At 36.7% G+C, this 21,007-nt stretch overlaps 1 long non-coding RNA gene across 2 annotated transcripts in view; it reads left to right on the top strand.

Moving 5' to 3' along the window:
- Positions 1-21,007, top strand: part of LOC123534404 (uncharacterized) — a 113,294-nt gene that overhangs the window by 1,749 nt on the left and 90,538 nt on the right. The window contains exons 1-3 of one of the 2 annotated variants that reach the window (XR_008366553.1): positions 1,121-1,164; positions 9,461-9,652; positions 17,750-17,833. This is a non-coding gene — a long non-coding RNA (uncharacterized LOC123534404). Of the gene's footprint in view, positions 1-1,120; positions 1,165-9,460; positions 9,653-17,749; positions 17,834-21,007 lie in introns of those variants that run through there. The other variant, XR_008366552.1, reaches the window with a different exon arrangement.

Below are 21,007 nucleotides of genomic sequence, written 5' to 3'. Positions count from 1 at the left end.
AAAGAACAAAAAAAACATAATCTTCTCGTCTGAAAGTTCAAGGTCTAGGCATTTGATATTAAGCATTGCCTTGTGGATCTTTAACAAGATTGTTCAAACAAGATTGTTTAACCCTATGGGTTAAAAGAGGCCCCACCCTTTTATACGAGTTATACAGGAAAAAATACTTCCTATAGCATGTCCGCTCTCTAAGTCAAATAGTTTTCATCTGATTTTCAACAAACTTGGTGACAATGTTTATGGGATTATCTCTTGGCCATGTTCGATAACCAGCAAAATCCCTCCAGCCACTCTTGAGTTATGGCCCTTGAATTACTCAAAATATGCAAATTTAACCTTGTTCACCCGCTAAGTCAAACAGTTTTCGTCAGATCTTCACTAAACTTTATGACAATGTTTGTGCTCATAATATCTCAGCCAAGTTTGATAACCAGCAAAATTACCCATGGCACTCTTTAGATTATGGCCATTGAATTACTGGAAAAATTGCGGATTCAGCATTGTCCTTGTCCTGATGAGTGCCTGGTTTTGGTTGTACTCTGCCACTGGTTCTCCATTTAAAGGATCAACCTTAGCAATGATTATCAATGCCTATCTACATTATATATGGGGTTTCCACTTTTAATGCCAATATTTTAAGCAAAGTTAATATAGAAAAAATTTTGTGTATCAGACAATAGTATTTTGATCAAATTAAGGATAATTAGACTCTCTGATTTCTGTGTTGACTTTTAGGATAGAAAAGGTTTAGTTGTGGGCCAGAAGTCTTTTGATATAGTCCCTTTACACATCTCTCCTTAAGTTGACTGTAATAGATTTATGTTTTGACCTCGATTTAAGTCTACTGTTTTGTAACCATGCAGTTTGAAATAGACTTGTGCTTTTGATAATTATTCCTAGCTTATTGTGTCTTTAAGATAATTTTAAATGTTGTCAAATGTCTTATAAATTACTCTAAAAAGATTTACTTTTGAAAACTTCTAGGGATTGTTAATCAACACGGACTAAATATTATTTCATTCCCCGGTTTAGTTTATATTTTACTTTTTTTGGAATTGGTGGTGTCTGACCTATAATGTAAAAAAATTACTGTATGGTAGTGGCATTTAATTTGATCAATGTCAGGAAGATGCTTGAAAAAAAATGGCGGCTTCTTACAAACAGGTAACAAGATGCAAGAAACTTGATTTTACATTGGATATAGCGTAACAAACAAGATTTAGCCTAGCAAAATGTTACATCTAGCTCATATCCAATCATAAAGTATATATTCATGTAACAGTTGCTTTATATGACATTGATGAAAAATCTATTTGGCGCAGACCTGTGCATAATAGCAGAAAGCTAACTTAGTTTTCCTGCATTCCAATTTAAAGACATGAAATTTAGTAGCTTTTTTTCTGTATAACAGGCAGGAAACAGTGATTCTTTTAAAAACATTCAGCTTTTACAGGGTTCAACACCAACTTACTTAAACAGATGGAATCTACTTTTTAAATCTGAGGGTCCTCCATAGACTTTGGGTTCTCACTAGCATTTTTAAGTGGAGTCCTGGGACCGCCAAAGATGTAAAAGTTGCAGTCCTGTGTAGACGGATGGCTAGACATAAGTGTTTCGTGTAAACTTTGACCTCTTTTGTACAGACGAGTAAAGTGACATTTAGTGAAATTGGATTTTATTCAAATTTATAATGGTGCTCTTTCACCCTATCTCAGTTATTATCGCATAGTGCAGCAATTTTCCTTTGATCTTTGCAGCATGTTATACATAGTAACACACATTATTACTACAAAACTGTTCTGATATCTTACAAAACTGTTGCGATATATATCAACACGGAAATCTCTATGGAGCTTCATAAGAAAAAAAGTGTTCCGATATATATCAGCACAGTAAAACTGTTCCGATATATATCGGAACACTTTTTCTCTATTGAGGTCAAATCAAGGGAGTATAATTTTTCCCTTTCAAAGAAAAGATGATTTTAGCTCCAATTTACAGTTCACAGAGAAAGAATTGTCACAAACACCTACATTTATAAAGTAAAAGAATAAATAAACTAGAATATTTCAAAAACTTGATAGTTATTGCCAAATTCAGAAATACATGAAATATATGAAATTCTGAGATTTCTCAAATGTTTCTTTTTCTTTGATTTTTTTTACAAACAAAACAACAAGTTTTACAATATGTCTGGCCAATGAAATGCAAAGATTTAAAACCAATGCAGAAATTTATTGGGTACTTTTATCTGGGAACACATTTTCTAAAACAGAAGTTTTAGTGTTTCAGTCAGCGAGGCGCAGAAAGGGAATCAAAATAGTAAAAATAATAATAAACAAATTTAAATGAAAATAATATATAAATTTTAATGATAAACTATGCGATAAAACAGTTATAATATGTAGTGCTCGTGTGTTACCAGGATATATCAGAGCTAGGGGTACATCTCGTTATTTTTCTCTTCACATATCTGTCTCGGCCTACCGGCCTCGACGATATGTGCAGAGAAAAATACCCTCGATGTACCCCTAGCTCTGATATATCCTGGTAACACACTCTCACACATACTATAACTATTACTTACAGAATGGATTTGATTCAAATCTAAAGTACTTCTTAAACATCATCACCCACATCATTTGACACAAGGTGCATCAACACTTGCACCAATATTTTTATGAATTATGCCCCCTTTTTGCATAAGATTATAATTATATAATGTTTTGATAACTTTATCTTTACCTCTTTTATTGTTGAGCCTGATATAGTCGCCACTTCGGTGTATGTGCGCGTGTCCATGCTGCGTTTTTTCTTTTCACCGAAATTTTTGCCGAAATTTGGCCCATTCCCTCCCTCAAAATACTGTTTTTTTCCCTTTCCCAATGCGTAAAATTCCCCTATGAAAATACAGGGTTTTTTTCTAGCGAATTTGGGAACATAGCCTATACCCCCAAAATTGGGAATTTTGACGCATAAATGTTCCGAATTGGGAAATATTTAGTCCCATAGGATATAGTAAAGATGTGTTTAAGCACTTTCTCATACGCTTGTTTCACATTGTACAACCTCTTTTACCATACTTCCATTACAAAATTGTCCATGATTTGGTCAATGTTTGTGCAATTCTGACGAAATTTTTTTCAGAATGTAGATTGGGAAATTTTGCACTCATTTTGGGAATAATACATACTTTTTGGCATTGGGAATATAGTCGAATAACAGCTATAAAAACGGCCGGAAAAAAAAACCTGAAATACAAAATAAACACCAATCAATTAAATAAAAATTCACGAGCTTATTTGATTCATTTTCATATAGAGAACAGTTCACCGCGGTATCTGGCGTTTTGTTTACATTGACACCAGTTGGAGTAATTTCCACAACAATGCTGTTGAATGTAAGTCTGTAAATGATTTGCATTCTATTTGTTTGGCCGGGTAGTGTTGAGTTTTCCATTTTCTAGTGGGTCAGGGTTTGATATTATGCTTTGATAAGGGACTAGTTCAACTATTATATAGTCTAATCCAAGGTATACACTTTTTTCACATTTTGTTTTATATTGTCACAGGTCAAATGTAATGGTGATTGTAAATGTCAGAATTTGACAGAAATAAAAAAGCAGCCACTAAGCGACAGCTTGTTTAGGAAGGGACCTTATATCTGTTGTAAATTTTGGTAGTTCAGTTTTTCTGTGGATTGAATACTCAACATTTTCTGATAAAAAATGGATGTCTTATCCTCCATATTTAAAAAATTTATTTGGTTATCTGGTATTACTATGCTACATTGTGTTATGTCATGTCACATGCTCTTATGGGCCCTGAATTTATCAATAAACTTGAAACTAGTTTATTTCAACACCAATAAAAATTCCCCTTTTCTTAGTTTTACGTCGTATTTTTCCCCCTCCAAAGGGTACCCACCCCCTTCCTCTAAAAGTGAAAAAATTACTGCCAAGGTGGCCTGCGTCCATCCGATTTTGTTCCGGACCAAAACTTCAACATGTATAGTCCAATCTTTTTGTTTCCCCCCATGAGTGGTGGGGGCATATAGATTTGGTCTTGTCCGTCCGTGCATTCGTCCATCCGAAGTTCGTGACGCGCCTAGCTCAAAAAGTATTTGATACAAATTCATGAAACCTTGCTGAGTGTTTATCATGATATGAACTTGTGCACCTCCTATTCTTCGTCTGGCTCCGCCCCCTATTTTCAGAGTTATGGCACCTGAAATAGTCAAAAATGCACATTTTCAACTTGGGACATGCCTAGCTCAAAAAGTATTTGATATAGATACATGAAACCTTGCATGAGTCTTGATTATGATATGAACTTGCGCACCTCGTATTTTTCATCTGGCTTTGCCCCCTATTTTCAGAGTTATGGCCACTGAAATAGTAAAAAATGCGCATTTTCACCTTGTGGCACGCCTAGCTCGAAAAGTATTTGATATAAATTGATGAAACTTTGCTTGAGTCTTAATCATGATATGAACTTGCGCACCTCCCATTTTTCAGCTGGCTCCGCCCCCTATTTTTAGAGTTATGGCCCCTGAAATAGTCAAAAATGCACATTTTCACCTTGTGACATGCCTAGCTCAAAAAGTATTTGATATAGATACATGAAACCTTGCATGAGTCTTGATTATGATATGAACTTGCGCACCTCCTATTTTTCATCTGGCTTTGCCCCCTATTTTCAGAGTTATGGCCCCTGAAATAGTAAAAAATGCGCATTTTCACCTTGTGACATGCCTAACTCAAAAAGTGTTTGATATAGATTCATGAAACCTTGCATGAGTCTTAATCATGATATGAACTTGCGCACCTCCTATTTTTCATTTCGGTCGGCCCCCTATTTTCAGAGTTATGGCCCCTGAAATAGTCAAAAATGCACATTTTCACCTTGTGACATGCCTAGCTCAAAAAGTATTAGATATAGATTCATGAAAAACTTACATGAGTCTTAATCATGATATGAACTTGCGCACCTTCTATTTTTCATTTGGGTCCGCCCCCTATTTTTAGAGTTATGACCCCTGAAATAGTCAAAGATACACTTTTTCACCTTGTGATGCACCTACCTCAAAAAGTATTTAATATAAATGGTTGAAAACTTGCATAAGTCTTTATCATGATATAAACTTGCACACCTCTAATTTTTCGGCTGGCTCCATCCCCTATTTTTAGCTCACCTGTCACGTAGTGACAGGGTGAGCTTTTGTGGTCGCCTTTCGTCCGTCGTCCATCCACAATTTCTTGTCTGCACGATAGAGGTTTCATTTATGATTTTATTTTAACCAAACTTGCACTCAACTTGTATCACCATAAGATCTCGGTTCCTTTCTTGAACTGGCCAGATCCCATTATGGGTTCCAGAGTTATGGCCCCTGAAAGGGCCAAAATTAGCTATTTTGACCTTGTCTGCTCAATAGCAGCTTCATTTATGATTTGATTTTTACCAAACTTGCACACAACTTGTATCACCAAAAGATCTTGGTTCCTTTCTTGAACTGGCCAGATTCCTTTATGGGTTCCAGAGTTATGGCCCCTGAAAGGGCCAAAATTAGCTATTTTGACCTTGTCTGCAGAATAGCAGCTTCATTTATGATTTGATTTTAACCAAACTGGTATACAACTTGTATCACCATAAGATCTTGGTTCCTTTCTTGAAGTGGCCAGATTCCTTTATGGGTTCCAGAGTTATGGCCCCTGAAAGGGCCAAAATTAGCTATTTTGACCTTGTCTGCACAGTAGCAGCTTTATTTATGATTTGATTTTTACCAAACTGGCACACAACTTGTATCACTGTAAGATCTCAGTTCCTGTCTTGAACTGGCCAGATCCCATTATGGGTTCCAGAGTTATGGCCCCTGAAAGGGCCAAAATTAGCTATTTTGACCTTGTCTGCAAAATAGCAGCTTCATTTATGATTCGATTTTAACCAAACTTGCACACAACTTGTATCACCACAAGATCTTGGTTCCTTTCTTGAACTGGCCAGATTTCTTCACGGGTTCCAGAATTATGGCCCCTTAAAGGTCCAGAATTGGCTATTTTGGCTTTTGCAGCCATATAGAGACTTCATTTATGGTTTTATTTGATACAAACTTCCAAAATAACTTCAACAACAATAATTCTTGGATTCCGTGACAAATCAGATCCAGGTTCAGAGTTATTTTATATCTGATTACCTCCCCTGATTGTAATCAAAATGGATTTATATCAGTAAGTACTTGAAATTTCATTATTGTCATTAGTTTTTTTTACACTTTCTCTTTTTATGCCCCCGAAGGGAGGCATATAGTTTTTGAACGGTCTGTCGGTCTGTCTGCAATTTTCGTGTCCGGTCCATATCTTTGTCATCGATGGATGGATTTTCAAATAACTTGGCATGAATGTGTACCACAGTAAGACGACGTGCAGTGCGCAAGACCCAGGTCCGTAGCTCAAAGGTCAAGGTCACACTTAGACGTTAAAGGATAGTGCATTGATGGGCGTGTCCGGTCCATATCTTTGTCATCGATGGATGGATTTTCAAATAACTTGGCATAAATGTGTACCACAGTAAGACGACGTGTCATGCGCAAGACCCAGGTTCGTAGCTCAAAGGTCAAGGTCACACTTAGATGTTAAAGGATAGTACATTGATGGGCGTGTCCGGTCCATATCTTTGTCATCGATGGATGGATTTTCAAATAACTTGGCATGAATGTGTTCCACAGTAAGACGACGTGTCACACGCAAGACCCAGGTCCGTAGCTCAAAGGTCAAGGTTACACTTAGACGTTAAAGATCATTTTTCATGATAGTGCATTGTAGTGCTGTGGATCGTCAGACAAGTGGCAATCCGATCCGATTCGTGAGTCGGGGCCGACGATTCACAGTTCGTGCCTATTTTCCCTATTCCAGCAATGCATTTTTACCATATTTCAGTTGTACCGAGATGCCTATTTTCCCTATTTAAGTTTTACTGAGGTATCTATTTTCCCTATTCCAGTTGTACTGAGGTGCATTTTACCCTATGCCAGTTGTACTGATGTGCAATTTTATCCTGTTTTAGTTGTACCTATGTGCCTATTGCCCTAATTTAGTTGTACTGAGGTTTCCAGTTGTACTGAAATGCCTATTTTCCCTATTTCAAGTGTACCGAGTCTTAGGTGCCCATTTTCCATATTTCAGTTGTACTGAGGTGATCTGGTAACCTCCTCCCTGTTTTTTTCTGGATTGTTACGATTTCTTTCTTTATGCCTTATCTGAATGTATATCACAACTTTGCCACTAGAAACATAGCCACAATAGAAATGACCAGTTGAAAACCAATTATAGTTTTTGTCTAAAATGTTTTGGATGGGCAAGACAAAGTAATGTTCATCTTCATCTCCTCTCTTAAAAATATATATATTTCAGGTATAATTACAAAAAATGTTTTCTTTTCAGTGTAATAGAAGTCCAACTGCAGTTTAATTAGCTCTGAAACAGCAAAAATACAATGTGAAAATGGTCTAACTCAAGTTGGTCTTGTATTGCACTGAAAAACTGAATGCAATATCAGTCCAACTCTCAAATACACTATTTTATCTGCTTTTTGCCAAAAATAAATTTAAACCATAATTTCTTAAGGCATTTTATGCAAACATGTTAATTTATATTTTTCCTATCCAAATAACTTTTTATAGGATCAGTTTTTTTGTCTCTTCTGAATAATTTTAAAAAATTGAGTTGGACCAGTATTGTGCTAAGCCATCAAAAGATGCGTAAACACACAATGGCATAGAGGCTATTAATATTGAATATGCCTGAGTCGAAGATGGTGGCGCCCTACTGTTAATCAGATGCCTTTGACAATAGAGTTTTCTGCATTACTTGCTCAGTCAGTTGCGAAATGTGAACCATAAATGTTCCTTCTCTTAAGAAGGAACAGTAACATTAGCTCGTGATCTAACAACTGAAATTAACAAAAATAAAGCGACTATAAGCGGAAAGTTAAAGCACATTAAAATATTGACGTTGCAGGGGTGAAGAATGATATGGTTGCATGATTAAACAAACTTATATACATAGCGCATATAAGCATAGTCTCAATTTTTTCGACTGCAAGGCAAGACTGACATTTACCATATATCTGCCTTAGTGTCTCAAGTTTGTTTGTTTTAGATTTAACGCCATTTTTCAACAGTATTTCAGTCATGTAATGGCAGGCAGTTAACCTGAGCAGTGATTTTGGATTCTGTATGGGTATAAATCACTTCTCAGCAAGTAACTGCCAACTTTCCCACATGAATCAGAGGTGGAGGACGACTGATTTCAGACACATTGTCTTTTATCACATCATCATGGAGAACATACGCCCCACCCGAGGATTGATCTCACAACCCCACAATCCAACACTGTCCCTGTTGAGCTAAGGGGGCGGAGCTCTATGTCTCAAGTAGTTAGGTCAAGATCAGCCTGCATTTCGTAGATTCCCACCACAGTTTTGATCCTAACTTCTATGTGATTCAAGTAGTTAGGATCAAAACTGTGGTGGAAATCTACGGAATGCAGGCTGATCTTGGTCTGCTCAGGTTACCAAGGTAGCATCAATAGAAATTTTACCATGGGACTCTAGTTGGTCTTTTAAACTCATTATGATAACAATTAGCCAAAAAATTGCTTTTTTATCCCCCTCCCATGAAATTGGAAGTGGGGTATTGAAATGGCATTGTCCGTCCGTCAACGCGTGCGTCCGCGCCTCTAAACTGGGATTACGGCCATTTTAGTAGCCTAGAGGTGAGTAGGGGGCCGTTTATAAACAAGGGGCTATGGCCTTCTGTTTTTTGCAGTAAATGAGTCACAGGGCCTGAGGGGAGGTAAAAAATGTGTTTTCAAGAAATGGCCCATTACACAATGTGTCCGAAACTAGGGGGAGAGGACCCTTAAGGGGCCATTTTGGTTGATCAGCAGGTTATTGGGGGCCAACAAAAAATATTGGGGGCCATTGTTGGCCCCTCAAAAAATGGCTCTTTGGCTGTTGGTCCACTAGCCGAAAGTAATGGACTGTCCGTCCATCCGTCCGCAGCCATTTCTCAGTAACTAGCAGGTAGAATTTAATGAATCCTGAAATAAACATGAACCAACATGCAAAGTTGTACTGTTCCCTCACCTCACTCCTCCTTCCCGCTGAGTCATGCCCACCACCCAGATCATGCATCACCCACCCACTTTTTTATATTTTTTTTTTATTTTTAATTTTCAATATTTATAATCAACATGGGATGTTACACCCCCCCCCCACCCACCCCCCAAACAAACTAAAAAAAAACCATTCATTTTCTGTTAAATTGATTTTGACTATTGAAATTATTGGCATCTTATCAACAACCTTAAGTTTTTGGCTGCATATATTTTTTTTCCCATTCCTCACCACAAACCCTTTCGGCGGGGGATACCAATTCATCGGATTTGCTTGTTTATGTATAGGTTACCCATTGCTGTTTGAGAAGAGAACCAGAGCAGTACACAGACAGCTGACCTTCCACCCAGCAGTTTCACCTACAGGGTAACCCCATGTTCAACCTGTTGCTGATGATAGCATTTCCCATTTCAGTCTTCTCTTGTAATAGAGTTGTGTCTAGATCATCTATCTGCTGATATACCAAGGGTTACTACATGGTAAGTAGGTTTTAGTTGTAAAAGATTGATGTCTAAGCATGAGGATAAGTTTTCAAAAACAAGAAACATTCAGGGTTCGAATTTAGTCAGATTTTCTACTTGCATTTTTTCGCAAGTGGTATTTTTTTTAACTTGCTAAATGAAAAAACAACTTGCATTTTCCGCGACTTGTCACTTTATTACAACATTAACACAAACATCCACGTGACAAGTCAAGCCAATCGTATCTGCGCTATGTAAATAGTAACTTATTATAGATTACCAAAAAAAACCACCAGATGCGGTAAACGTCATCAAAATTAGCGCAGGTACTTGTCAGCAGTTGAAAAGATATGCGCACGGGACATGTATCGAGTGTAAACTTCCGTTTACGATGAAAGAGTGCTCCGAAATTCGTTCTGCAAATGACAATGCGCTGCAATGACCGCGAGTTGTTAAAGAAAGAACAGTGTAAGATCGAGACGACCGTTAGAAATGCACATTATTCGGCCAAAAATTTTCACTCGCAAAAAAATGCTGGTGTCTGAAATCTCACCTCGCAGTTTGAAATTTGCACTCGCATTTCGCGAGTATGCGAGCTTAAATTCGAACCCTGACATTTCCTGTAATGAAATGTTGCAGCCTCAAGAACAATGCATCTCAGTTTAATAAATATTAATGCAAACTTTAAAAGCTGTAACTTTAAAATCGATAAAATGAAACAGATATTGTCATTTGGCATAAGTGCTATGGAAAGAGCTTGAAATTTTAATGTCAATATTATAATCATTGTTCAGTATCATATATAATGTCAGTCCATGTCTTTGTCTGCAGTATCTGCTGTATTGTTAGTCCATGAATATGGCTCCAGTTCCTTCTTCATATTTTTAATCAAGTAACTTTCCTGTCCATGTCCATTGCTTTGTTACCTTCTGTACTTTGTCAGACAATGATTTGACAGTCCATCTCCAATGCTAGTGGCTCGGTACCTTCTCTATATTGACAGTCCATCTCCAATGCTAGTGGCTCGGTACCTTCTCTTTATTGACAGTCCATCTCCAATGCTAGTAGCTCGGTACCTTCTCTATATTGACAGTCCATCTCCAATGCTAGTGGCTCGGTACCTTCTCTATATTGACAGTCCATCTCCAATGCTAGTGGCTCGGTACCTTCTCTATATTGACAGTCCATCTCCAATGCTAAAGTTTCTTTATGCTCTTAATCCTTACATTGTTTTTCTATGTTAGGGGTTCCAGTATCTTTTGTACTATGTCAGTCTATTTCGCTGGCTCTATTATCTCCTGTGTAGTATCAGTCCTTGTCTGTGGCTCCATGCATTACCTTGTCTATATTGTCAGTCTTATGCCAATGGCTCCAGTACCTTTTTTTCTATTGTTGCTCGTAATATTTTGGCTTGACTACCTTCTCGGTATTCTCTGTCCATGGCTCCACCATCTCTTATTGTCAATATATGTCTATGGCTCTGGTATATTCACTATTTTGAAAATTCATGCTCTAAAATCCCAAATCTAGGGTTCCAGTTCCTTCCATATTGTGTCTGGCCATGTTGTGAGATGTGACATTTACCCTCTTACCTTACACCTTGATTTAACTTTGTATATATTTTTAATCCATGTTCCTGATTCTCCATATTGTCTAATAATGTGTGTAGCTCCAGTACTTTGTATTGTCAGTCATGTTTATAGCTGAAATACCTTCTCTATATTGTCTACCCATACCTGTGGCTCCTAGGCCTTCTCAGTATTTTGTCAGTCTGAACAAACTAGTATATGACGCATAAGTGGTGGAATAGCTACACCAGAAACGATGAAGCCATCTGCAGTGGGAAGAATGGTGTAAAGCTAAAGCTTGATGCCAAAACCATTGAGGTGAACTACAACTGCAACATGGAGGTAGAAATGGGTCTGAAGTTCAAGGCACATGTACTTTGAAATTTGAAGACCAACAACAGAACATTGACTACATGGATAAAAATGCCACAAACATCAAGAAAAGGTGTCAAACCTGCTGTCCAAAGAGCAAACCAAACCAGGCAGAAGTGACGATTTCAAGTTGGTGAAATGGTATAAAGTTGTGGCTTCAGTATTTTATATTGTGAGTCATGGCTGTAGCTTGAATACCTTCTCTATATTGTCAACCCATTTCCAAGGCTCCTATGCCTTCTCCGTATATTGTCAGTCCAAGCTAACTAATGTACGACCCATACATAATGAAATGGCTAGATCGTAAACACTGAAGCCATAGGCCACAGGAGAAACTGGTGTAAAGCAAAAGATTGATGTCTTGAATCAGGAAAATGGAACAAATTTAAACTGGTGCTTCTAAATGAAATGTAAAGCTATCATTTTTAGTTTAATTAGTGGGTAAGGTAAGAGTGTAAATGACACATCAGACAACATAGAGGCCTGGAAGATGTCATGTCTATGGCTCTGACAGCTTCTTTTTATTTTCAGTCCATGTCTGTGGCTTCAATACCATCTCTATATTGTCAGTCCATGTCTGTGGCTCCAATACCATCTCTATATTGTCAGTCCATGTCTGTGGCTACAATACCATCTCTATATTGTCAGTCCATGTCTGTGGCTCCAATACCATCTCTATATTGTCAGTCCATATCCTTGGTCCTGGTTCTTTCTCTGTATGAATAGTCCATGTCTATGAATCTGGTATCTGCTGTGTATTGCAAATTCATGTCTATGGATTCAGTGCCATCTCTTCATTTTTAGTCCATATCTGTGGCTTGAATACCTACTCTAGTATATTGTGATCATTCATGTCCATAGTCCCAGCATCCATTCTATGTTGTCAGTTCATGTGTGTGGCTGTGGTACCTATATTGTCAGTCAATGTCTATGGCTCCAGTGTGATTTCTTCAGTTTTTAGTCATGTCTGTGTCTTCAAAAACCTTCTCTATGCTTTGAAAATTCATGTCCATGTCTTGTTAGTCCTTTTGTATGTCTCTTTCATATCTAAGACTAACACTCCTGTATATTCTCTATATTGTCCCAACTATGTGCGTAGCTCCAGTACTTGTATTATCGGTCATGTCTTATGGCTGGAATACCTTCTCTATATTGTCAAAACATATTTCCATGGCTTCAGTATTTATTTTATCTAGTCAGTCATGTCTATGGCTTCAATACCTTCTCCGTATTCTCAAAATTCATGTCCGTGGCTCCAGTATCTATTTTATGTTGTTTATGTTGTTAGTCAAGGTGAGTAGCGCCATTACTTTCTCTTTGTTTCCAGTCCATGTCCATCACACCTGTTCATTCTCCATATTGCCTGAATAATGTCTGTTGCTCCAGCAGTCATGTCTATGGCTATGTTGTGAATCAATGTGAATGGCTCCATTAGTTTGTTTATTTTCAGTCCATGTCCATGACTCATGTACATTCTCCATATTGTCTAGTAATGTCTGTTACTCAAATACTATATTATCAGCTGCAGTATCTGTTTTATATTATAAGTCATGTCTATGGCTTGAATACCTTCTCAATATTGTCAAAATGCATGTCCATGGCTCCGGTATCTATTCTATGTTGTGAGTCAATGTGAGTGGCTCCATTACTTTCTCTTTGTTTCCAGTCCATGCCCATCACACCTGTACATTCTCCATATTCTCTGAATAATGTCTCTTGCTCCAGCAGTCATGTCTATGACTTGAATACTTTCTCTATATTGTCAAAATACATGTCCATGGCTCTGGTATCTATTCTATGTTAGTCCATGCGTGTGGCACTATTACTTCTGCTATGTTTTCAGTTCATGTCTGTGACTCCAGTACATTCTCCATATTATCTAATGCCTGTTGCTCAAATACTTTGTATTGTCAGTCATGTCTATGGCTTGAATACCTTCTCTATATTGTCAAAATACGTGGCCATGGCTCTGGTATCTATTCTATGCTGTGAGTTAATGTGAGTGGCTCCATTACTTTCTCTTTGTTTCCAGTACATGTACATCACACCTGTACCTTCTCCATATTGCCTGAATAATGTCTGTTGCTCCAGCAGTCATGTCTATGGCTTAAATACTTCTCTATATTGTCAAAATACATGTCCATGGCTATGTTGTGGATCAATGTGAGTGGCTCCATTACTTTCTCTTTGTTTCCAGTCCATGCCCATCACACCTGTACATTCTCCATATTGTCTGAATAATGCCTGTTGCTACAGCAGTCATGTCTATGACTTGAATACCTTCTCTATATTGTCAAAATACATGTACATGGCTCTGGTATCTATTCTATGTTGTTAGTCCATGTGTGTGGCACTATTACTTCTGCTATGTTTTCAGTCCATGTCTGTGACTCCAATACATTCTCCAGTTTATCTAATGTCTGTTGCTCCAATACTTTGTATTGTCAGTCATGTCTATGGCTTGAATACCTTCTCTATATTGTCAAAATACATGTCCATGGCTCTGGTATCTATTCTATGTAAATTGTTAATTGTTGTGAGTCAATGTGAGTGGCTCCATTACTTTCTTCTTGTTTCCAGTAGATGTCCATCACACCTGTACCTTCTCCATATTGCCTGAATAATGTCTGTTGCTCCAGCAGTCATGTCTATGGCTTGAATACTTCTCTATATTGTCAAAATACATGTCCATGGCTATGTTGTGGATCAATGTGAATAGCTCCATTAGTTTGTTTATTTTCAGTCCATGTCCATGACTCATGTACATTCTCCATATTGTCTAGTAATGTCTTTTACTCAAATACTATATTATCAGCTCAAGTATCTATTTTATATTATAAGTCATGTCTATGGCTTGAATACCTTCTCTATATTGTCAAAATACATGTCCATGGCTCTGGTATCTATTCTCTGTTGTGAGTCAATGTGAGTGCTCCATTACTTTCTCTTTGTTTCCAATCCATGTCCATCACACCTGTACATTCTCCATATTGTCTGAATAATGTCTGTTGCCTATGGCTTGGATACCTTCTCTGTATTGTCAGAATTCATGTCCATGGCTCCAGTATATATTCTATGTTGTCAGTCAATGTGAGTGTCTCCATTACTTTCTTTTTGTTTCTAGTCCATGTCCATCACACCTGTACATTCTCCATATTGTCTGAATAATGTTTGTTGCCTATGGCTTGAATACCTTCTCTGTATTGTCAGAATACATGTCCTTGGATTCAGTATAATTATATTCTATGTTGTTAGTCAATGTGAGTGTCTCCATTACTTTCTCTTTGTTTTCAATCCATGTCCATGACACCTGTACATTCTCCATATTGTCTGAATTGTCTGTTGCCCCAGTACTTTCTATTGTCAGTCATGTCTGAGGCTTGAATACCTTCTCTATTATTGTCAGAATTCATAATCATGGCTCTGTTATCTATTGTATGTTGTTAGACCGTGTGTTAGTTGCACCATGACTTTCTCTATGTTTTTTAATCCATGTCCATGACTCTTGTACATTCTGAACATCATATTGTCTAATATTGTATGTTGCTCCAACACTTTATATTATCAGTCATGTTTTTGGCTCAAATACCTTCTCTGTGAACACATTGTCAAAATTCATGTCCATGCCTCCAGCATCTATTTTGTATTATCAGTCATGTCTGTGGCTGGAATACCTTCTCTATATTGTCAAAATTTATGTCCGTGGCTCCAGTATCTATTTTATATTGTCAGTCATGTCTATAACTTAAATACCTTCTGTGTGTTGGCAAAATTCATGTCCATGGCTCCAGCATCTATTTTATATTATTGGTCATGTCTGTGGCTGGAATAACTTCTTCTATATTGTCAAAATTTATGTCCATGGCTCCAGTATCTGTTTTATATAATCAGTCATGTCTGTGGCTGGAATACCTTCTCTATATTGTCAAAATTCATGTCCATGGATCTATTTTATATTGTCAGTCATGTCTGTTGCTTAAATACCTTCTGTGTGTTGTCAGAATTCATGTCCATGGCTCCAGCATCTATTTTATATTATCAGTCATGTCTGTGGCTGGAATACCTTCTCTATATTGTCAAAATTTATGTCCATGGCTCCAGTATCTATTTTATATTGTCAGTCATGTTTATGACTGAAATACCTTCTTCTATATTGTCAAAATTTTTGTCCATGGCTCCAGTATCTATTTTATATTATCAGTCATGTCTGTGGCTGGAATACCTTCTCTATATTGTCAAAATTCATGTCCATGGATCTATTTTATATTGTCAGTCATGTCTGTTGCTTAAATACCTTCTGTGTGTTGTCAAAATTCATGTCCATGGCTACAGCATCTATGTTATATTATCAGTCATGTCTGTGGCTGGAATACCTTCTCTATATTGTCAAAATTTATGTCCATGGCTCCAGCATCTCTTTTATATTGTCAGTCATGTCTATTGCTTAAATACCTTCTCTGTGTTGTCAAAATTCATGCCCATGGCTCAAGTATCTATTTCATGTTGTCAGTCATGTTTATGACTGGAAGACCATCTCTATATTGTGAAAATTCATGTCCATGGCTCCAGCATCTATTTTATATTATCAGTCATGTCTATGGCTGGAATACCGTCTCTATATTGTCAAAATTCATGTCCATGGCTCCAGTATCTATTTCATGTTGTCGGTCATGTTTATGACTGGAAGACCTCTATATTGTCAAAATTCATGTCCATGGCTGCAATATTTATTCTATGTTGTTATTATTCAGTGTGATTGGCTCCATTTCTTTCTCTTTGTTTCCAATCCATGTCCATGACTCCTGTACATTCTGAACGTCATATTGTCTAATAATGTCTGTTGCTCCAGTACTTTATATTATCAGTCATGTTTATGGCTGAAATACCTTCTCTATATTGTGTACCCATACCTGTGGCTCCTAGGCCTTCTCAGTATTTTGTCAGAACAAACTAGTATATAATGCATAAGTGGCGGAATAGCTATACCAGAAACAATGAAGCCATCTGCAGTGGGAAAAATGGTGTAAAGCTAAAGCTTGATGTCAAAACCATTGAGGTGAACTACAGCTGCAACATGGAGGTGGAAATGAGTCTGAAGTTCAAGGCACATGTTCTTTGAAATTTGAAGACCAACAACAGAACATTGCCTACATGAATAAAGATTCCACAAGCATCAAGAAAAGGTGTCTTACCCACTGTCCAAGGGGCAAAGCTGTTATATCAGGCAGATAGGAGAAGTTCAAGTTGGTGCTTCAAAAAATGGTATAAATTTGTGGCTCTGGTACTGTATATTGTCAGTCATGTCTGTGGCTTGAATACCTTCTCTATATTGTCTTCCCATATCCCTGGCTGCTGTGCCTTCTCTGTATATTGTCAGTCTGAGCAAACTATAGTGACAGAACCATACATAATGGAATAGCAGGGTAAGTACTGAAGCCATCAGCAACAAGAATAATGGTGTAAAAAGCCTCCACAACGAAGACATTCAAATCATCACAGAATGGCTTGATTGAATCAAGAAATGTAATTATGCCAATCAGTGTAAGGTAAGAGTGTAAATGACACATTTGACAACATGAAGGCATAGAAGAAGACTCTTAGGTAGACAGTCATAGTGAATCCAAACTGCTTTATGCCAATCCATAGCAAAAATGGCAAACTTTTCAGTTAAAATGTCTGCCATGAATCATTTACTTTTTCAGTTTTAGAAATTAATTTGTTTAACAAGCATATCATAAAGCTATGATAAATCTAAATGATAAATGTTTAGTGATAATCTTATTGTGGGTTGAGAGAACAGTTTCATTTTTGATTTATTTCAAAATGTTATTTTTTTAATTATTTCATGCACATTCTACTGACTGATGTGCCATCTACAAATTTCATTATTGAAATGTTTGTTATAATATATCATGTTTCTCATAATGTTTCTTGATATTGTGACAAGTGTGTGATTATTACACATCACTATTTCCTCCAGTGAAAGTTGTTAAATTGCCTTCATATGTTGGCCAATGTTTTGAGACAATGGATACAGAAGACACTTTGCTTGTCCCTTTGCAACCTCAAATTATCATTGTTTTACTGTATATGTTACTGAGTATACAGCATATCTTTTTTCAACTATATTTGTTTCAGGAAGTATAGAACTAATTATTGTTTTTGTATATTACAGAGTTTCCAGGAAGTTCACACCATGAAATCTTGTCAAAAACTGCAGCTAGACCAGTATTACTGCAGTTCCAGATTTGGAAGCATGGTAATAAATTTTATTGAAATGCAGACAATTTTAATGCTGGAATTATCTTGATGTTCAGCTATAAATCCTCTACTGGCTGAAAACCAGTTTAGAGACTATAGGTTCACACTACGTTTATCTGTTTTTGTCTGGTCCATGACATGGCCATCCATCAAAAGATTTTTTTAAAAAGTAGCACACATATTCCTATAAGGAGATGTATTTTGCAAAACTGTGTGACCCAGACTTGCAGCTGAAAGTTCAAAGTCACACTTTGAGGTCAAAGGTTATCATGATCTATTTCACTCTCCCATCCAGCAAGGGATTTTGATTTTCTATGGCACATTAATTTGTGTTCCCCATAATACTGTAAACATTTAAATATATTACTCAAGCATGTATATTATGCACCCCCATCTTGTATCTATATCTTGGGTAAAAACATACATTGAAAGATCTAGAAAAGTCTAGTTAAAGGTTTGCATGCATGTTACTATCTCAAAAACTGATGTAAATATTGAATTGAAATTTCACATGTTTCTTTAAGTTAAAAACTAGGTCATAGCATCAATGTATTTGGCAAAATTATGTTCTCTTTTGAACTTAACAAGTTCTGGTTAAAAGTTTTGCTTGCAAATTACAATCTCCAAAACTAAAGCAGATACTGGATTGAAACTATAGATATTTTAACATTTAGGATAATATTCTTGTATCTTGGAAAACAATTTGATTAGCCGAGTATTGCCTGTGTTATGGACAGCTCTTGTTCTTGTCTAAACTTACTTCTTTTATTCTAGTATATTTGGACAAACATTCACCAATAAAAGACAATGTGTCACTTGCAATACCTAGGCCCCTAACTCTAGGTCAGGGTCAAACTTTTTTTAGCTCACTTGTCATGTGAGCTTTTGTGATTGCCCTTCGTCCGTCGTTCGTTCACAATTTCTTGTGAACACAGTAGAGACCACAGTTCGCAATCATTTTTAATCAGACTTGCACAAAACTTGTATTGGCATAATATCTTGATTCCTTTCAAAAATTGGCCAGATGCCTTCATGGGTTCCAGAGTTATGGACCCTTAAAGGACCAAAATTTACTATTTTTGGCTTGTGAACACGATAGAGACGACATTTTGCCATCAACCTTAATCAAACTGGCACACAAGTTTGTATTGGCATTATATTTCGGTTCTTTTCAAAAACTGGCCAGATCCTAGTGATGGGCCGATTAGCGGATATAATCGATTGACGGCTAGAAAAGTCCAACCGATTCCGATAATCGATTGTTTTCTCAGAGTCGATAGCGGGTACGAATCTATACGGGTATGAACGAAGGTTTCCGAAGGGAAATACGGTGCGTGAGAATTTATGTATACCTTAGAAATATCCGAAATATGGACTACCTGCAGGCATAACGGATAAAACAGAAGTATGCCGACACTCAAACGTTTCAGTTATCCAGTGAAAATGGATTTAACATCTTACAGTTAGGATCAGCTGTTAACATGGCGGCATCCATAGCGTCTACAATTAATATTTTTGTCAGCCAGAGAAAGACTGTACTTCCTTGCTGTATGCTAGATATGTTACAGGTACAGGTATACCAGTCAACTGTCACAAATGACAGCTATATGATACATGTATTCAAACCAGATTGCAATTTATTGTTGTTTCCCTGTGTTACTAAACAAGTTTCTGTTTACCATGAACCAGCTTTAAAACATCTGATTAATGGTAGTTCTTTATTTTTCAAAAGAGCATAATTGTGAATTTTAAGTAAAACTGTCATTTTAAATACATGACTGTCTGAATAAACAAGTATAAAAATAAATAACATTCAACCGATTATTTTTCCGATACATTGCATCGGTTTGCTAAACGATTTCAACCGATAATCGGTTGGAGTTTTCCAACCGATGTCCCATCACTACCAGATCCCATCATAGGTTCCAGACTTATGGCCCCTTAAAGGGCCAAAAGGGCTTGGTACGCTTCCCTAGACAAATCGGCCTAAAATAATGGGAATAAGTAAAATTCAATATTTTGATAAACAAGTATGGCTAGTACATCTACAGTCATATATTGAACACCATGGCGAAAAGAACATTACTAACGTTACCAGTTGTGACATCACTGATGACATCATTTGTGCGGGAAATGCTATATAACACAAGAAAACCGGTGATTTTTGGTATATAATTAAGAAATAAACGATATCCGCAAAGGATAAACTTTTAAGTTTATATATGGTCCTATAGATCAATGAATATCCTTTATCATATAACAAATTTTGTCTCCCCTAAAATCAAATTCAACAAGGAAAACATAATTTAAATACGTTTTTAGAGCTAGTGCACTATACTTTCTTGTGTTGCTTGATCTGAATACATGTATTTGTGATGTCCCATAGGTAGACTATAAGAATATGTAATAGTTATAGTATGTGTGAGAGTGTGTTACCAGGATATATCAGAACTAGGGGTACATCGAGGGTATTTTTCTCTGCACATATCGTCGAGGCCGGTAGGCCGAGACAGATATGTGAAGAGAAAAATAACGAGATGTACCCCTAGCTCTGATATATCCTGGTAACACACGAGCACTACATATTATAACTGTTTTATCGCATAGTTTATCATTAAAATTTATATATCATTTTCATTTAAATTTGTTTATTATTATTTTTACTATTTTGATTCCCTTTCTGCGCCTCGCTGACTGAAACACTAAAACTTCTGTTTTAGAAAATGTGTTCCCCAGATAAAAGTACCCAACAGATTTCTGCATTGGTTTTAAATCTTTGCATTTCATTGGCCAGACATATTGTAAATCTTGTTGTTTTGTTTGTAAAAAAAAATCAAAGAAAAAGAAACATTGAGAATCTCAGAATTTCATATATTCATGTATTTTTGAATTTGGCAATAACTATCAAGTTTTTGAAATATTCTAGTTTATTTATTCTTTTACTTTATAAATGTAGGTGTTTGTGACAATTCTTTCTCTGTGAACTGTAAATTGGAGCTAAAATCATCTTTTCTTTGAAAGGAAAAAATTATACTCCCTTGATAGGACCTCAATAGAGAAAAAGTGTTCCGATATGTATCGGAACAGTTTTACTGTGCTGATATATATCGGAACACTTTTTTTCTTATGAAACTCCATAGAGATTTCCGTGTTGATATATATCGCAAAAGTT

Source organism: Mercenaria mercenaria, chromosome 12 (assembly GCF_021730395.1).
Source record: "Mercenaria mercenaria strain notata chromosome 12, MADL_Memer_1, whole genome shotgun sequence".
Taxonomy (NCBI): domain Eukaryota; kingdom Metazoa; phylum Mollusca; class Bivalvia; order Venerida; family Veneridae; genus Mercenaria; species Mercenaria mercenaria.
The sequence above is the reverse complement of the archived record's forward strand: the minus strand, read 5'-3'. Positions and strand labels throughout refer to the sequence as shown.